Below are 16,548 nucleotides of genomic sequence, written 5' to 3' on the forward strand. Positions count from 1 at the left end.
ATTATTTATATTAGATTTAAGATTGTTTGTCCATCGAGTAGTGTTGAGCAGTGCCCTTTTATCAGCACGGGCCATAAGCGTGGATTTGAAGGGAAAAATCGCGCTGCTCCATATGGAGGTTGACCCGTGGAGTTTGATAAGATTCAAGGTGGCGTGGAAGTCGAAATCTGAGTGGATCTGCAGCAGTGGGAGCTCGAGATTCTGCGTTCTGGTCGAGTTTTATGCCTCAAGGTGATGGTGGGGTTCGTGAGGTTTCTCGACATATGTCGGTTGAGCAGATTGATATTTGTGAAATTGATGGAATGGTCATAGATGTATCCAAGCAATATTTCCCCGAAATTTCCGTGGGCTTTGATGATCCTCGTCTGAGGGTTAATGCTGGTGATGGAGTTGCATTCTTAAGGGAGTCTCCAGAAGGCCTGTATGATGTTGTTATTGTAGATTCGTCAGACCCAATAGGTCTTGCAGAGGAACTATTTAAAAAGCCATTTTTTGAATTGCTGGCAAGAGCTTTGCGACCAGGAGGTGTAGTGTGTACCCAGGCATAAAGTATTTAGTTGCATATGCCCATCATTGAATATATTGTTTCAGCTTGCCGCCAAACTTTCAAAGGCTCAGTTAATTATGCATGGACAACTGTTCCCACGTATCCAAGCGGGGTAATTGGTTTTATGTTGTGTTCAACTGAGGGACCAGTTGTAGACTTCCAACGTCCCATTAACCCTATCAAAAAGCAAGAATCTAATGTTGAGTCAAAGCGTCCCTTAAAGTTCTATAATTCAGAGATGCATACAGCATCATTTTGTTTGCCAGCATTTGCTATAAGGGCGATAGGTTCCAATGTTCAACCACCATTATCTTAAGTTTGAAGTATTTGTGAGCTCATTGTTCCATCGGAACAACGTGTTGCATTACTGTTCTATTTGATTAGTTTTACTTGTAAAATGGCAAATGCTTGTTATTTATGAATAATTTTAATTCAGGAACAGCTATCAGAAATCTTAAAACGTGCTGGAGACTGTGGCATGTGATCAAGTGATTTCAAAAGCGTCTTCCAAGGGTTACCTATAACATTGATCTCCCTCTAGTTACAACGATTTTCAACATCAAGGGCTATCAGCGCTGAATTGACAAAAGAAGAGGCGCTGGTATACGTAGCAGTGGAAGTCGGGCAGGTGAGTTCCAGTTGCAGAAATCGTGGGTGGTTTTCCAGATGTTGTGGAGCAGATAAGCCATTAGAACAACATCGAAGATCTACTGGTAAATCGCTGAAGACCATGGTGGATCTGCTGCGGGTTTGTGGCATTCATCGTGGGTTGTTGTTGGATTGAGGTGGCGTAGTGTGTGAGTTCCGTAATTGTTCGGATCTGTTGCTCATGGATCGTATGTTGGTGCTGGACGTGGATCCCATCGTGGTGATTGAAGCAGCAGCCTAAGTTGCGATCGCAATCCCTGTGTGAGTTTCCCCTTCATCTCCTGTGCCTACCAATCCAGAGGGGGATGCGGCGTGTCAGTGAATCCGGTGGGGATTGATGGCACTGGAAGTTTTGAGGATTCTTCGGTCACTCCCTTCAATTCTGTGAATAATGTTCCCGATGGACAGGTCGGTGATGGAGCAATCCCCATTGAGAATTCATGGCCCTGTGGCCACTGTCGCCGCCGCTGCTGAGAGAAATGGGAAAAATCTGGAGCCACAAAGGAAGAGATCTCGTGCTGAAGAGATCCGAAGGCCTGACATCGAGGATGAGGAGGATTCACGGCTTGATGGATAGAAGCGGAGCTTGATTTGTCGTGCGTTTGAGACCCGCGACGCTAATCCATCTAGTTTTCTGAGAAAGGAGTTCTTCTCATGGAAAGCCAACCGAGATGACTGGGAGTATTCTGAAGAAGAAGAGGAGGAAGAGGAAGGGCTTGCTGATGGTGGTCTTCAGGATAGTACTGACAGTGAGGCCGAGACCGACATGCCTGGATACCCGAGTGGAGATTCAAGGTTGATGAAGGGAAAGAGATCCAAGAGGTCTAGGTATCGAGTCTCGTCGGCTGCTCATTTTCAGGGCGCAGAGAATTCTGTTTCTGAAGAAGAAGACATGGCGATCTGTCTGGTCATGCTGGCAAGAGGAGTGAATACTCGAAAGTCAAAGGATGGAGCTGAGGAGTCTGCTAATTCTGGATCAAGGGACATGAAGGAACCAGTGCCAGAGCCTCGATTGGATGCTTTCAAGATTATGAAGAAAAGAAGGATTAAGAGGGCTGAGGACGAGACTGAAGAAGTAGCCAGCGCAAATCAGTTGATGGGAAATCGCGCCGCGAGAGGGTTTCTGTTGCTGAGGAAAGAAACCTACCAGCAGCTGCATTCTTCATTCAAGGAAGAGAACAACTTTGTGGTAGATTTGAAGGAAAAAGCATGGTTGTTTGTGCATACTTGGGTAAATGTTTTTTTTGGTGAAGTATTTTTTTGGAATTTAAATTGATATATATATTGATATTAGCCACTTCAATATGAAGTTATTTTGTTAGAATTGGCTATTCTAACAAATGATAGGTTCATGGAAGTTCCAAGAGTTTATTTGACAAAGATGCCCAAGATGTGAACAATGAATAGATGAGGTAAATCAGCAGCAACAATGGTTATGGTGGACAAAAAAGTAGATTTTTGTTTGACTTAGTGTGGCTTGTGGAATAGACTCCCTAGCATGTTATTGTCATAGTCATTGTATGTACCCAGAAACTCCAAAATGTGGAATCAAATGTAAGATTTTTTAAAGGCATCTGAAAGTTTGTGGTGATCTTAAAACCACTTTGTAATGGTTTACGGTTGGTGGTGAGCCAGAAACCATCTTTTGTCACTGTAAAGCGATGGTTGGTGGTGAGCCAGAAACCATCTATATAGTCTTTGTGACTGAAGTGCCTTTGTGGCCAGCTTGCCTTTGTGGCTGAATCGCCTATGTGGCTTGAGGTGCCTTTGTGGTTGGAATCGTGGATGTCAATGCGTTGTTTGACAAGTTGAGCGAATCTTTTGCCTTTGTGGCTATTTGTACACGAGAGCTTTGTGATCAATTGAGCAGGTGGACTGCAGAACACCTGGCTCGGATTCAGATGATTTTTTCTGAGTAGAAGGGGATTGGCGCATTTTTCGTGCTGACAGTGGCGCCAGGAAGGCCAACTAGCGCATCTGTTAGGCCATTAATCGTGCCAATGGCACGAGTTTTTCGTTAAGGATCGCACCAATTCACCTTCAAGGGGATCCGCAGGATCGGAGAAGTTGTGGATCTGCTCGAGGGCGGCAGATTGTGTTTTTGGAGGTTTTGTACATGCAATTCGCCTGATGGTGGTGGATTTGACTATCATGGCAAGTAGTCATTAAGGGAGGGAGTTGGAAATAATTAATTCCTACTTGTCTATGGTTGTATTTTCTATTTAAGGAGTTTGTTCCTATGTAATAGGAATTTAGTTTCTCCTAGTTTAGTGTTTGGTTGAGAGAATCTCTCAACCACACTACTGTACGTCTAAGATAGCATTCCTATCTTGAGACTATTGATTGTATAAATATGTGTGTAATTTCCTTATTCAGTATTAATATAAAATATTATTGAGTGTCTAATTTTATCTAGCTATACTAATCTTGGGATTTGCGTTGGCTATTAGAATCTTTGGCTTCTACTGTTGGAGATTAGAGTCTTCCTTTGCTCCCACACCGTCTTTTATGCATTGTGTTGTGGGGTTTTATTTGAGTGTCATGTGTGATATCCCTTCTATGCTTCTAAGTTGTATGATTAGTCGGTCATGCAAGATAACAGAAAGGGCGTTCACCAGGGTAGCTATTGGCATCAGAGGAGATATTTTAATTTCTTCTATGTTAACAGCTTTCCATAATAAACATTTTGGATCAAGGATACCTGACAACACTCCACAAATGAGACAAGCGTAGAACAGTAGGTTTGGAGTTCTTTTTTTTGGGATGTTTGCAGTCATTGTAGAGTTAACATTTGTTTTTTTTTAAGTTTTCAATATTGTTACAGTTTGATCATATCCTTTCTTTAATTTCTCTAATTGTTCCCTCTTCTCACTCTTTCTTTGCGTTGTTCTACTATGTCCTGTGAGATACATTGCATCTTATCAATATGTTTCATCTTCCTTTTTCACTCCATTAATCTTTCCATCAGCTGTCTCTTTTCTTTTCTGGTCATGTGATGTCGTATGCCCCTTTACTTCCTAGGAAATCAGTAAAATTTTAAGTTTTATCTACGCCCTGTTTCTCTGTATATGTCTCATTGGTTATGCTTAAGGCTGACAAGGGACATGGTGGACAAAGGGAGGAATCATTTAACAATAAATAAAAGCGGAGATCTGACATTCAGCGTGGTCCTCATCCGTGTCCAGAATGGGAAAGATTAAAAAAATAGAAAACTAAGTTGTTATGATATTAAAAGTTTAAACACATTTTTATTTATTGGTAGAAAAATAAAATTTCAAAAATACTTGGAATATCAAAATAAAATTCCAAGGGAATAATGCTTACATTAGAATGTGAGAATATTTCATTTGTTAGCGGTTGGAGATTATTGTTATAATTTTTCAAGAGTATTTTCTTGTTTTAGAAATTGTTAAATCTTATTATTACTATTTATTTGGCTTGTAAATTAGTTTTGTGGTGTAGAATACAAATTTATTTGTGAGTGGATTTGTGTAATGCTTGTTTGTCCATTTTTCTTATTGGTATAGGAGCTTGTATGGGATTGACTCCCTTATGGGAGGGCCCACCAAGATAGGACTTCAACTATATACATAAATAGGATAGTGTGAGTTTTATTTATAGTGTCATTGAATGTTGGGTTTGTTGTGTGAGAATTTCCTTTTTTCCTATGAAGCACTTTTTTTTCTCACGAGAGAAAGGCCCTAATCGAGTTATATCTCCTGCACTTGGGACTCTGTCGTGCTCAAGGACTTGATGGAGCGACGCACTCTCACGCCTTTCTAGGCTCATTGATGGTACTTGATGATATCACAAATTGGAAACTTGCTTGAAATGATGGTACAGGTGATTGTGAAGATTTTGTGAGTTTAACACAATACGTAACAAGTGGTAGATTCTCTAAGATGAATGTTCTATGGCACCAACCAAAGTGAGATGGTGACCTTCATACCATATGCTTTGGCATTTCCAACAACATTTTAGGCTCTCATGGACACTTATGATGTTATGATAAGTGCACTTTCCAATTTCCGTGCAACTACTTTCACACTTAATCAAATAGGTTATAAAGGTCATGGCATCATATTGGATTCTGGTGATATTTTTCTACAAAGGCACGGAAATCCTTTTGTGCAATCGGAAAAGAATTTGGAGTTCTTGAGTTTGGAGAGATGATAATTACTGCTAGCAATGACATCAATGAAGATACACTTGATGCATTGAACAAATAGGGGCATGAGATGCTTGAGCGACATGACCAATCTCTTTTGAAGTGGCTTCCAACTTGGATGGTTGAGTGAAGGCTATCATGGATTTCATTGTATATAATGAAGTGGCAATTGCTTTATGTTTTGGGGATATGGGCATGCAAGAGATTCTACATGAGGTGTTTGAGCGACATGACCGATCTCCGTTGAAATGGGTTCCAACTTTGATGCTTGAGAGGAGGCTATAATGGATTTCACTGTAGATAATGAAGTGGCAATTGTTTTCAATTTTTGCCATATGGGCATGCAAGAGCTTCTCAAACTCCCCGCACCATTTATTTAGTTGCTGTCACCCATGGCTCCTTAAGAAAAATACATCGGTCGATGGCTCCAAGGATGTTTGATAACCCTAAACTTTTGCTAGTGCAATTTGTAGTTCCAAAAGGCGTCCATGGCAGCATTGACTAGATTCGGCAATTGGTGGTTTGCATCTAATTTATATTTGAATAATTTGTAAAATGGTAGTTATGAATAGGTGTGGAATAATTAAATTATTAAATTAGTTATATTTTGGTTTGTAAATTAAAAAGTGCATAACCAATTATTAAGTAGTTTTGTATAATTAAATTAGTGGTTCTCGAGGTTCTTTTGCCGAGAGAACATATCACTAATTTTATTGTGTGAAACTATTATTCGTTTATGGATCTTGTTTTGCTTCAGATTTCAAGAGCATCAGTTAGATGTTTGTTATGAGGTCCATGTGCATAGAAAAGTCAATTGTTTGTTATGAGGTCCATGTGCATAGAAAAGTCAATTGTGTAATTGATTGTTGAATATGCCCAGTAGTCACACAACTCAACTATGCAACTATCAAAATTGTAGTTTGCTGGAATTCGATAGATGGGAGTTTGTCCATAGGGTGGTCCAGTATGGAGGTTTTTCTTCAGAAGATCGAAAAGTGTAAATTATACAAAGTTCATAAAATATAGTAAGTGGATTATGTCTTAAATTAGTTGAATGGGAAGCTCGAATATTGTGATGGTGAGAGGAGCGTTGTCTGGAGATTTCAGAGTAGGGATAAGTGTCGAGGAAGACCAGTGGACAAATGTGACATGAATTGTAAAACGTCATTTTTGTATTAACTTTTGTAATGATGTAAATGTAATCATTAAAAGGGGCACTTGGAATAATGCTTACATTACAATATAGGCAGATTTCGTTTGTTAGTGGTTAGAGTCTGTTGAGAGATTTTCTCAAACAGTACTCTAATGTCTGAAAAACTATTGGTTCTCATTACCACTATTTATATGACTTATAATTTGGTTTGCAATATAAAATAAAAATTGATTTGTCAATGAATTTCTGTAACCTTTTCTCCATTTTTTTAGCGTAAAATTTCACTAATTTTCTTTTTTCATACAATGTCCATTTAACATATAAAAATATTAAAAAATATTTTAATAAATATAAAACTATATATATAAATCCGCGCGCTCTTGTTGCCGATTCCTCTGTGAACAAAATATATATATATATATATAAATCTGCGCCCATTAAAAAAAACAGAAAAACATACTAATGAAAACGGAAACACATCGGAGCAACTGCGCAACTAATACTTAAAATATTAGGCAAACACACACTTGAATTTAAGTTTCAGCTTGAAGGAACTTGAAGACTCCTTTGACATCTTCAAAGGAGAGTCAATAACAAGCTTTTTAGGAAAGATTAAAATTAAATTTGAAGGAACTTGAAGACTTTGAGCACTTTGAGATCTTCAAAGGAGAGTCAATAACAAAGTCCCCAAAACGAGAACACGCGAAATTATATGAATAAACGCGAAGATAATTGAATAGAATTCAAATGAGCGCCTCTTTTGATAATGTAAATTGAATGCAGGTTTATTCAAATATCAATAAATCGAATTCAAAAGAGCGTGTCTCTCAAATGTAAATTGAACGCCTCTTTTTATAATGTAAATTTAGTGTGTACCATAAGGAAAATAAATAATTTTATTAGATGTTGGGTAAGTTTATATGGTAGAGGCATTCAATAATGATGTGTTTTGTTTTTTTTGTCATTTTATATTCTATCATATTCAAATAGAATTTGATTAAGATTCAAAATATGTTTTTAAGTTATAAGATATATCTTGGATTTTGTTCTTGATTTAGTTTTCTAAATTACAATTGTGTTGCTATGAAAGCAAGGCATTATACTTATTGATTTCTTATAAAATACCAAAACTATATAGTTGAGGCATTATACTTATTAATTTTTTATAAAATACCAAAACTATGTAGTTGAAGCATTATACTTATTGATTTCTTATAAAATACAAGAAAACAAAAAAAATTCAAAAAAAATATTTTTAGTAATAAATTACTCCAAATAAATTAAAATTAAAACCAAAGTTCCAAAATGTCTTCAAAGCAGAAGATGCATACACCAAATCTTACACATTCGATGAAAGAAAAGTCTAAAGAAAAGGCATAACAAAATATATTAATACTCGGTAGAAAGCACGTTCGAGAAGCATGTGGGAGCCAGAGTCCACACCTTTTTATGTAAAATATCTGAAGCCTCGAGAATGCATGAGCTGACAAAGGACCAAATTCATCATCGTTCAGGGTCTTTTTCCTTCTTGTTTAGATAGGAACCCTTCAAGATGTTAGGAGGTAGAAAATGTAATGTAAGAATCAAGACAGTTGTGTCGGGCCCTTAGAGGCCATATAAGTAATTTTTCTATATTTTGAATTAAGTTTGTTAAGAGTTACTGTTGCATATAATTCCCTTTATATGCAAACTTGTGCATTTTCTATGAAACTCTGTGTGTTTATCAAATTCAAACCTTGTGCAGTTCTTGTAGTTTCCTGGAAGTGGATTTGTATATTTTCCCAGAATCCATGAGAGTTTATTGATGGTTTGAGGTCTTGGTTTGTGTCTGAAGCTGGAGTACGAGAGTGAGCACCTTGAGGTGGCTTTGAGGTAATTCTACCTCCTGTACCTATGAGATAACGTAGAGTGAATAGGAATATCTTGACCCGACCTGCACGAAAGTAGCCCAGTCCATTCGTCAACTTGTGAACCCAACTCTCGGCAAGGTCTAGTTAAGAATGACGTGTTGAAGAGTTACGTGTTGAAGAGTTGGAGGAGATCGGTTCATAAAAGAAATTGGGTGCATTGATCATTTGAAAGTAATGAAAAAACAAAAAAAAAACTCAAATTCACTGAATTCAAGCATATGGGCTTCAATATAAAATAGACATATGTAATAGTGCGTGAATCCTAGAGTTTGTTGGAACCCGGAGTGGGAAGAACTGCGAGTTGGGACTCATCCGTCTGAGCCCTCACCAATGGTGGTCGTTGTTTAGTGTGGGACCATATTCGGGGCTTTGGGCCACAACACCAATTGAGTGCAACAAAAGGGGCCGAACCTTGATCACTCGTGGGCCCGAAACGATGTTCTTCCTAGATTTTTCCAAATGATTATGATGATTTATTTAAGGAGGGATCAACGTTCGCAGAGCGCTTGAGTGGATTGGTTAAAGATCCCAGCACCTTCGGCTACATTTGGTCATATGTGGTTTTCGAATGGAAGATCTCAAGAGCGGCTCGAACTGAAGAATAATCCTGGTCTTGTGCATGGTTTTTTGCATAGGCGGAATATTAAGCTTGCAGATTCATTGCTGTAGAAAAGCGAGTTTTGTGGAGCCACAAATCAATCGAAACAAGATTGAACCTCGATAATCGAATTTGACATTATTCTCAACATGTGGTCATTAATATATTTGATTTAAAACAAATTTTATTAGACAGAATAAAACATACATATTACTTATACATATGAAAAAGATGAACACTGTGGATGATCCGAATTCAAACTCTCAAAAACCACTCCACAGAAACCTGCAATCCAAAAAAAAAATACTTATACATATGTTTAACATAATAAAGAATGCATATTTAATATAATGAAGAATGCCCTTACATGTAATAAATTTTAATAATATATTCTATATAAAAAAAATAAAAAGATTATATATATATATATATATATATATATATATCCTAAACATGTTGAACTTATAAACCGTTTGTTTTTATTAGAATTCAAGCTTCTGTGATCTATATCGTAATGTATAAAATGCTTTTTTGGAAGAAATTACATTGAATATTTTGGTCGATGCATTTCAAACCAACAAGTGTGGTTCATCTTCAGGACCCGATGAAGAGAAGCATATCTAGGAGGAAGGTTAAATAGGAAGCCAGATCAACCTAATAGGTAGAAAAATGGTTATATTTGACCGAGGGAGGTAAAGAGAAAATAGTTTTAATTATTTAATTAATTGTTTATTTATTCAATATATATTAAAGTCAACTTATTAACCTAAAAGTAATCTTTGACTAGCATTTTGATAATACTAATAAATTTATAAAAGAATTTTATTTATCTTATTAATATATTGTCTTATTATCTAAATGTTTATATTAATAATGTTTTATTTTTATTATTTTGTTACTATTTCTCATATTTTTCTAATGTTACTAAATATTAATATTAATATTACTAATATATATCAACTTTCATATTACTAAATATTAATGATATTAATATTCATATGATATGAAGTATTATTATTAGTATTATTAATATTCAAATTAGTGTTATTAATATTATTAATACTAAAATTAGTATTTAGAATTAATATTAATATTAATAATATTAAACCAGTGTTTACTATTAATATTAATCATCTTATTAATATTAATGCTACTAGTAGTATTAATTATTTATATTAATAGTAATAATACTAATAATATTAATATTAAAAAAACAAAGACAAAGGTTAGAAAAACTAAGAAGAGACTGCGAGAATCCAGCAGCTACTGATTTTCCGACCGTAATCCCTATTAATATTACTGGAAGGCCTTTCAATTTCAATAGCTTCCCTAAATTTAGGGTGATGCAACATGCTCGACCAAAGCCGAAGATTTCGTCCTCCCAAAGATTTATCTTAGAGTAAAATATTATTTCAATATTAAATGACGTAAGTTTTTTTTTTTAACTATTCCAAAAAAACATTAATGAAAAAAATTGATAATTCAATTTTTTAACAAACAACTCCTATGTACTTCAACCGTCTTCATCATAAATATTGCATGACCAATATATTCAAAGAAAATATTTTAGGTACGAAAGGTTATATTAAAGAAATTATTTTATTTACTAAAATTGTTTGGGTAGAAATCGCTTAACATAATTTTTTTACTCGAACGGTTTTGAGTCAATTAATTTTGACAATTCATTATGGATCATAAAAGCTTGAATCAATCAATTTCGACAATTCATCATGGATCATAAAAGCCATCAACAATATTTTATATTTATATTTTATAACAATTAAAAATAATCCAATTATAAACTGTCTTTCTTTATATAAAAGTTTTGAAACATTTTAGATCATCACACTTTTAAATTTTTAACATTGATATGAAGTTGTATAATTAATTACACAGAGTTTTACATCTTTCCACATTTTTTCACATAATTCCTAAAACTAGTACAATCATATTAAAAATATTAATGATGTTGCAAGACCAAGAATGTCTTACTAAGATATACATTTACCTTTACCTGATTAAACATGTATAAAAGATTGATTATTGATTATGTGATTTTTGCCGAAGATTTTCTAACAATGTTATGGATCACAGAAGTCTAAATTCCTTAGGAATTACATATCATATGGACTATTTTTCTAAATAAAAGTTTCTTATACATTAATTTAGCATCTAATTATAATATGAACTTGTTAGAATTGGAATAATCTCAAATCCTTAGGAAATTGGTGGGCGGGGAGCCATCCAACACGAATCTAATTTAATTTGAGATAAAAAAAGGAGTTACACATCTTATTGTAAAATTGACTATTTTGGTAAATAAATTTTGATTATCTCTTAATTTCCCCATCTAATTGGAATATGAACTTATTATAATTGGAATAATCTCAAAACCCTAGGAAATTGGTGGCACATGAATTTAATTTAATATAATTTGAGATAAAAAAGGAATTACACATCTTATTGTAAAATTGACTATTTTGGTAAATAAATTCTGATTATATATCAATTGTCCCATCTAATTGGAATATGAACTTATTATAATTGGAATAATCTCAAAACCCTAAGAAATTGGTGTGCAAACACACAATAAATCTATTTTTTTAATTTATTAAAATTTAATGCAATATAACAAACTTTATAACACACTACAACCATTGATAAGCATTAAGAATAAGCATATACTGAACAAATTCCCTTAAAAATTAATCTAGAGATTATCTACCGTAAATTGGAATAAAAAATCTTACACAAAAAAATTACAACCTTTATAATAACAAGTAACAAATTCCACAAACTCCAAAAAAAAAAAAAAAAAATTAAACTCCGACCAATCCCATAAACGCCCCCCACCATTCAAACCTTAATTATTGGATTCCCTCAGACAATAAATTATGTTTAAATGTTCTATTTAATAAATATTTTTAACATTGCCTTGTTATTTCACAAATTACATGGTTGAAATGTTCTATTTAATAAAGGTTTTTAATATTGCCAATTTATTTCACTGATCTGTAACGAGTTCAAAGAATCTAAATAAAATTAATAATAGTTATTATACAAATTATAGTAAATTTTAAAGAAATATAAATTTAAAATATAAAATAATAAAATTATTATTTTATGAAAAAACAAGACATTATTCATTGATATTATTTTTTTAGAATAAATTAAAGTCCATTTTACGTAGGATAGTGTAAATGTAACACCTATAAACTTGAAAACATACGAAAAATATATAATCAAAAAATAATTACATAAAACTATAACCGCTCTTAAGTAATGGACCTTGTCATAGATTACAAGTTATTAATACACTCTTGGTTAAAGTCCATAGCATGGGACAACACTTATACATATTTCGTGTGTGATATTCTATTCTCCAGTTAATAAGGTTTATATGGTGGTTAATATTTAATGCGCACATGGCTTTCGGTGGGTTAGTCATCCTTTCTCAGACTTTTGCAAACTGGCCCTTGTACACTAGGACACACGACATGTCAGTAATCAAGGTTGATGCATGCATTCGCCAATTGGTTCCAATCTCTTGCAGCATCTATCTTGTTTCATGTCCATTGATCTCTTCCGGATGATCTGATGGTGGGGAGGGTTTAGGGTTTAACCCCTAACTAAGTTTTTGCGTCCGACAACTGGTGCAGTCATTGTTGTCATCAGCCCGTGGTATCATGCTGCTCTACAATGGTATGGTCTAGTGAGCGTTTTAGGCCAGCAACTGATCCTTCTGAGGTTTGGAATGGGTGTTATGGTTAGTCCTGCGAAGGCTGGTAACCCCAACGGATTGTTATTATGTGATTTCAATTATCTATATTGTGTGAATTTGGCTTTCGCTTGGAGTGTCCATTTGGTGCCGAATTTAATGGACCGCCTCTGTTATCAAGGGGTGGCTCGATGGCCTTCTATTATTGCAGGGAAAATTTTTCTCCAAAGATCATCTCCCGAAGGTAAACCCACAGACCTTACAGTTCTGAATTTTGCAAAGGTTTTCCTCTAGGTTGCTGATAGACTCTAGCTTCCAAATCGTTTTTAATGAACATGTTCGCTGTGAAGCAGGTGGGTTGCTCAAGGCTAGAATCCTCCAATATCAGGTAAAATGCCCCTCCTCTCGGCGTCGTTATTTTAACATATGATGCAGGTTTGTACGCATACTGACTCAATGGTTTTGGGCATTTGTGTGCAGGTACTCTTATATATTTGTTCAGATAGTCATGTGACTAGGACAGCATCCCTTAAGGCTTTAAGAGCTTACGACGACCATGGTTATTTCTAGGTTGGAGCATTTACCTCTGGTGCATGAACATTTAGCTATAAAATGGTTAACTATTCAGAGATAGAGACTGAGTATTGAGCCAAGTTTTAAGCCGAGACTTGCTTAAGCTTGTTTTTTAATTAATTAGCTGTATAAAGGAAATTGCCAAACCCTGTGCAGGACACATGTAATTTTGTGAAGGATTAGCACTTGATCGATTGCGAGTTTTTATGGATATTCTCTCTGTTATACATTGTTTTGAGTTAGGTTATACACTGTATGTTCTTTTAGGGGTTTTGGTGATGTCAAAACATTCACGTTGTTGAGCCGTTCTGAAATGTAGCATTTTTCTTTAAGTTATTACTACAGTAAAATATATTTAATCAACTTAGTGCATCTCATTATTTGAATGACAATGTAGTTATTTTATCTCTGATTTTATGGTGGGCGGAGAATACCTCTGTTTCCTTGCTCAGGGTATTAGTAGTTTAGCGAGTTTATCTTAGTTCGTTTGACATTTCCAGAATGATTCTTTTAAAGATTTATTATACAATGAGTCATCTAGATTACTCCTGTAATGGCTTGTGTTATATTACTCATTTCATCTCTATAGTAGTCCTGTAGCTTTTCACATAGTTTATCTATATGCGACTTTATAGCTTAATGCATAGATAACTTCTTCATTAATCTTATAATGTTTCATACAGATTGTTCCACTGCTTTATTATAAGAAAGTTATCTTAACACTTAAGAGTGTATGAATGTTTATTTGCTACATGAAGTTATTTCTCCGTACTATACTAGTATTACTTGCTACCTTTCATGCATTGACATAACATACTGTCTACTGTTTTTTTATTGTGAAACTTGAAATTTCTATTCTTTTAATGCATTTTCAAGGAATTTATTTCCTTAGTTTATTTTTTCACTTGAGTAATTCCTCCAGCATTAATTCGTAACAAAAAGTTCTATTTTATAATTTAGATAAATTTCCACATTCCAACACTAATTCGTAATGGAACTTTATATAATACTTATCTGTTCAATATTAGCAAACGTGTAATATTCAATCCTTTCTGTAAAGTCTCTCCTCCTAGCCACAAGCCTTACAATTACGTCCAGACTCTCCCCCGGGCACTTTCTTTTGTTTCACAATTAAGGTAATTCCAGCCATAGTCAAGTACCTTAGGCCTCGGGACTCCTGTCCCGCCTCAAGTCCTGTACTTTTTTACTTACTGTTCTTGAGAATTATCCCACTAGTTTATTCCACCAGCTTTAGGATATCTCCTGGATTCTTTGCCCCATCTAAATCTCCCTTCAGGGAATATGGGTAACTGTCTTTTGTAACTGTTTATTTTAATTAATGTAAACAATTTCTATTTTTGTTAAAGTATCTGGACTCCTCAATCATTTATTATTTAACATCATAGGGAAATAAAACTAAAGTAATAAATGGCAAAGATCAAACTTAGTAACCACAATAATTTTTATGCATCTTGGGGTGTTAGAGTAAATATAAACAAAAAAAATCAAAATGATCTATTCATCTTATTCAATTTGGTTTTCGACTGACAGATTTCTTGCCATGAGTGTTTCCATGTCTCCAGGTATCGCAGGTCTTCATCTGCCTCTCAAAAAAATAGGTGCAATGGTTTTTAGGAGAGCATAGATGAAGACACCGTTCATAGCACACTTGGGGATGTAGTCGATCAAGTGTCTATGAACTTGCCTACCCATGAAGACATCAAGTTGTGCATAGACAAGCACATCAAAATATGATGGCAGAAACATCACAAAACCATGAATAGCAGTGGAAGACAACATACCGGAAGCAACGAACACAAGAGGAAGATTGTTGAAAACAGAAAGGAGGAACAAAGTTGCAAGCTCAAGAAGATTCACTTGTGAAAGCAACTTTGGAAAATCAAGCTATGAAGTGACGACGCAACATGAAGATCGTGTAAAAGCAGTGAACAAAATAGAAAAGGAGTTACATGTACTCAAATAACAACTCAAGGAAGAGCATGAGCTGCATAGACAAGAGAATGAGTTGCAACAAGAATAGGTACAACATTGGGCACAACATGCACTCATGGATGAAACTGTGCCCATACAACTTAAAGATCCATCCCAACAGCTAGCACGAACCAGACATGGTGAGCAGTGTTGTTGATCACATGCAAGGGAATTCAATAGAATGCATGTCATCATGTGCACGCATGCGATCCCACCCATTAAGCACACTCACCGTGGCAAAGACAAGAAGGAAGTCCAACTGGAGTTGAACATTTAGTTGACAGCTGATGCACATAACCACCAACACGCACTGGAAGATCAACACGTACATTATGCATCAGTGTGTTGATGGTTCATTCGCACCCAAGAATACCATGCACATGTTAGAAGATGAGTTGGATGGAGGAGCCACACAAATGCAACGAGCTGCAACAGAGGAAAGAGTTCATTTTATCAAGATCACGAATGACCCAGCTTGGCATCAGCTCAACACCTTCAACATCACAAGCTTGTCAAAGAGTTTCTCTCATCACAACCATTTTGTCTCACATGAGCACATGTGCATTGTAACGTAACGTCTTGTCAAGTGTAAGTCAAGTGTTGATAGTTGGATGTAACATTCATAAAGTAGATGAAGAGTCATGAGGGTAGATGAACCGTCACAAAGGGGAATGTGAAGGGTCACCCCACCCTTTGCTATAAATAGAACCTCATAACTCATTTTAAGGGCTTTTTGGTCAGCCAAGATTCGATAGGAGTATCTTATAGAAAGCTAGGACAGTATTGTAACGAGCCTTGGCTTCTCCACTATGCAGAGCTAATACATTTATTTGGAGGAGAAGGCAATTGTGGTTGTAATGTTGTGCTATCAGAACTAGTGGTTGGACATGGATGTATTGTATGGCTGGAACTTACACTTCTTAATATGACAGAGCCAACATGTTTCATGCATATATTTTATTTTATTCTATGCTATCTGGTTTAAATGATATATGTATTTGTTTGCTTTAGCATGCATGTATGGACTATTTTGTATAAGTATGTATGAATCTTTCTTAAATATGTTGTTGGTTTAACCATCACTTTGGATTGCTCGCTAACTCTCTTTCCAGCTTGTGATGCATCCTCGCTTGTGTGTTCACTTCCAAGCCAAGTACTATTAAAGGTTTCCATGGGGCGCACTCACCTCACCCTCAGTGTCTTAGAAACTCTCATGCACCTTCCTTTACTTATAGTAGCTG

General features: G+C 35.2%; 1 pseudogene; it reads left to right on the forward strand.

Annotated features, from left to right (window-relative positions):
* The first annotated feature begins 221 nt into the window (after nt 1–221).
* LOC149212723 (spermidine synthase 2 pseudogene) lies at nt 222–985 on the forward strand (annotated as a pseudogene).
* Nucleotides 986–16,548: the final 15,563 nt, after the last annotated feature.

This window comes from Pinus tabuliformis, chromosome 1_1 (genome assembly GCF_031772625.1).
Source record: "Pinus tabuliformis cultivar Carrire ecotype Pingquan chromosome 1_1, CPIR1, whole genome shotgun sequence".
Classification (NCBI taxonomy): domain Eukaryota; kingdom Viridiplantae; phylum Streptophyta; class Pinopsida; order Pinales; family Pinaceae; genus Pinus; species Pinus tabuliformis.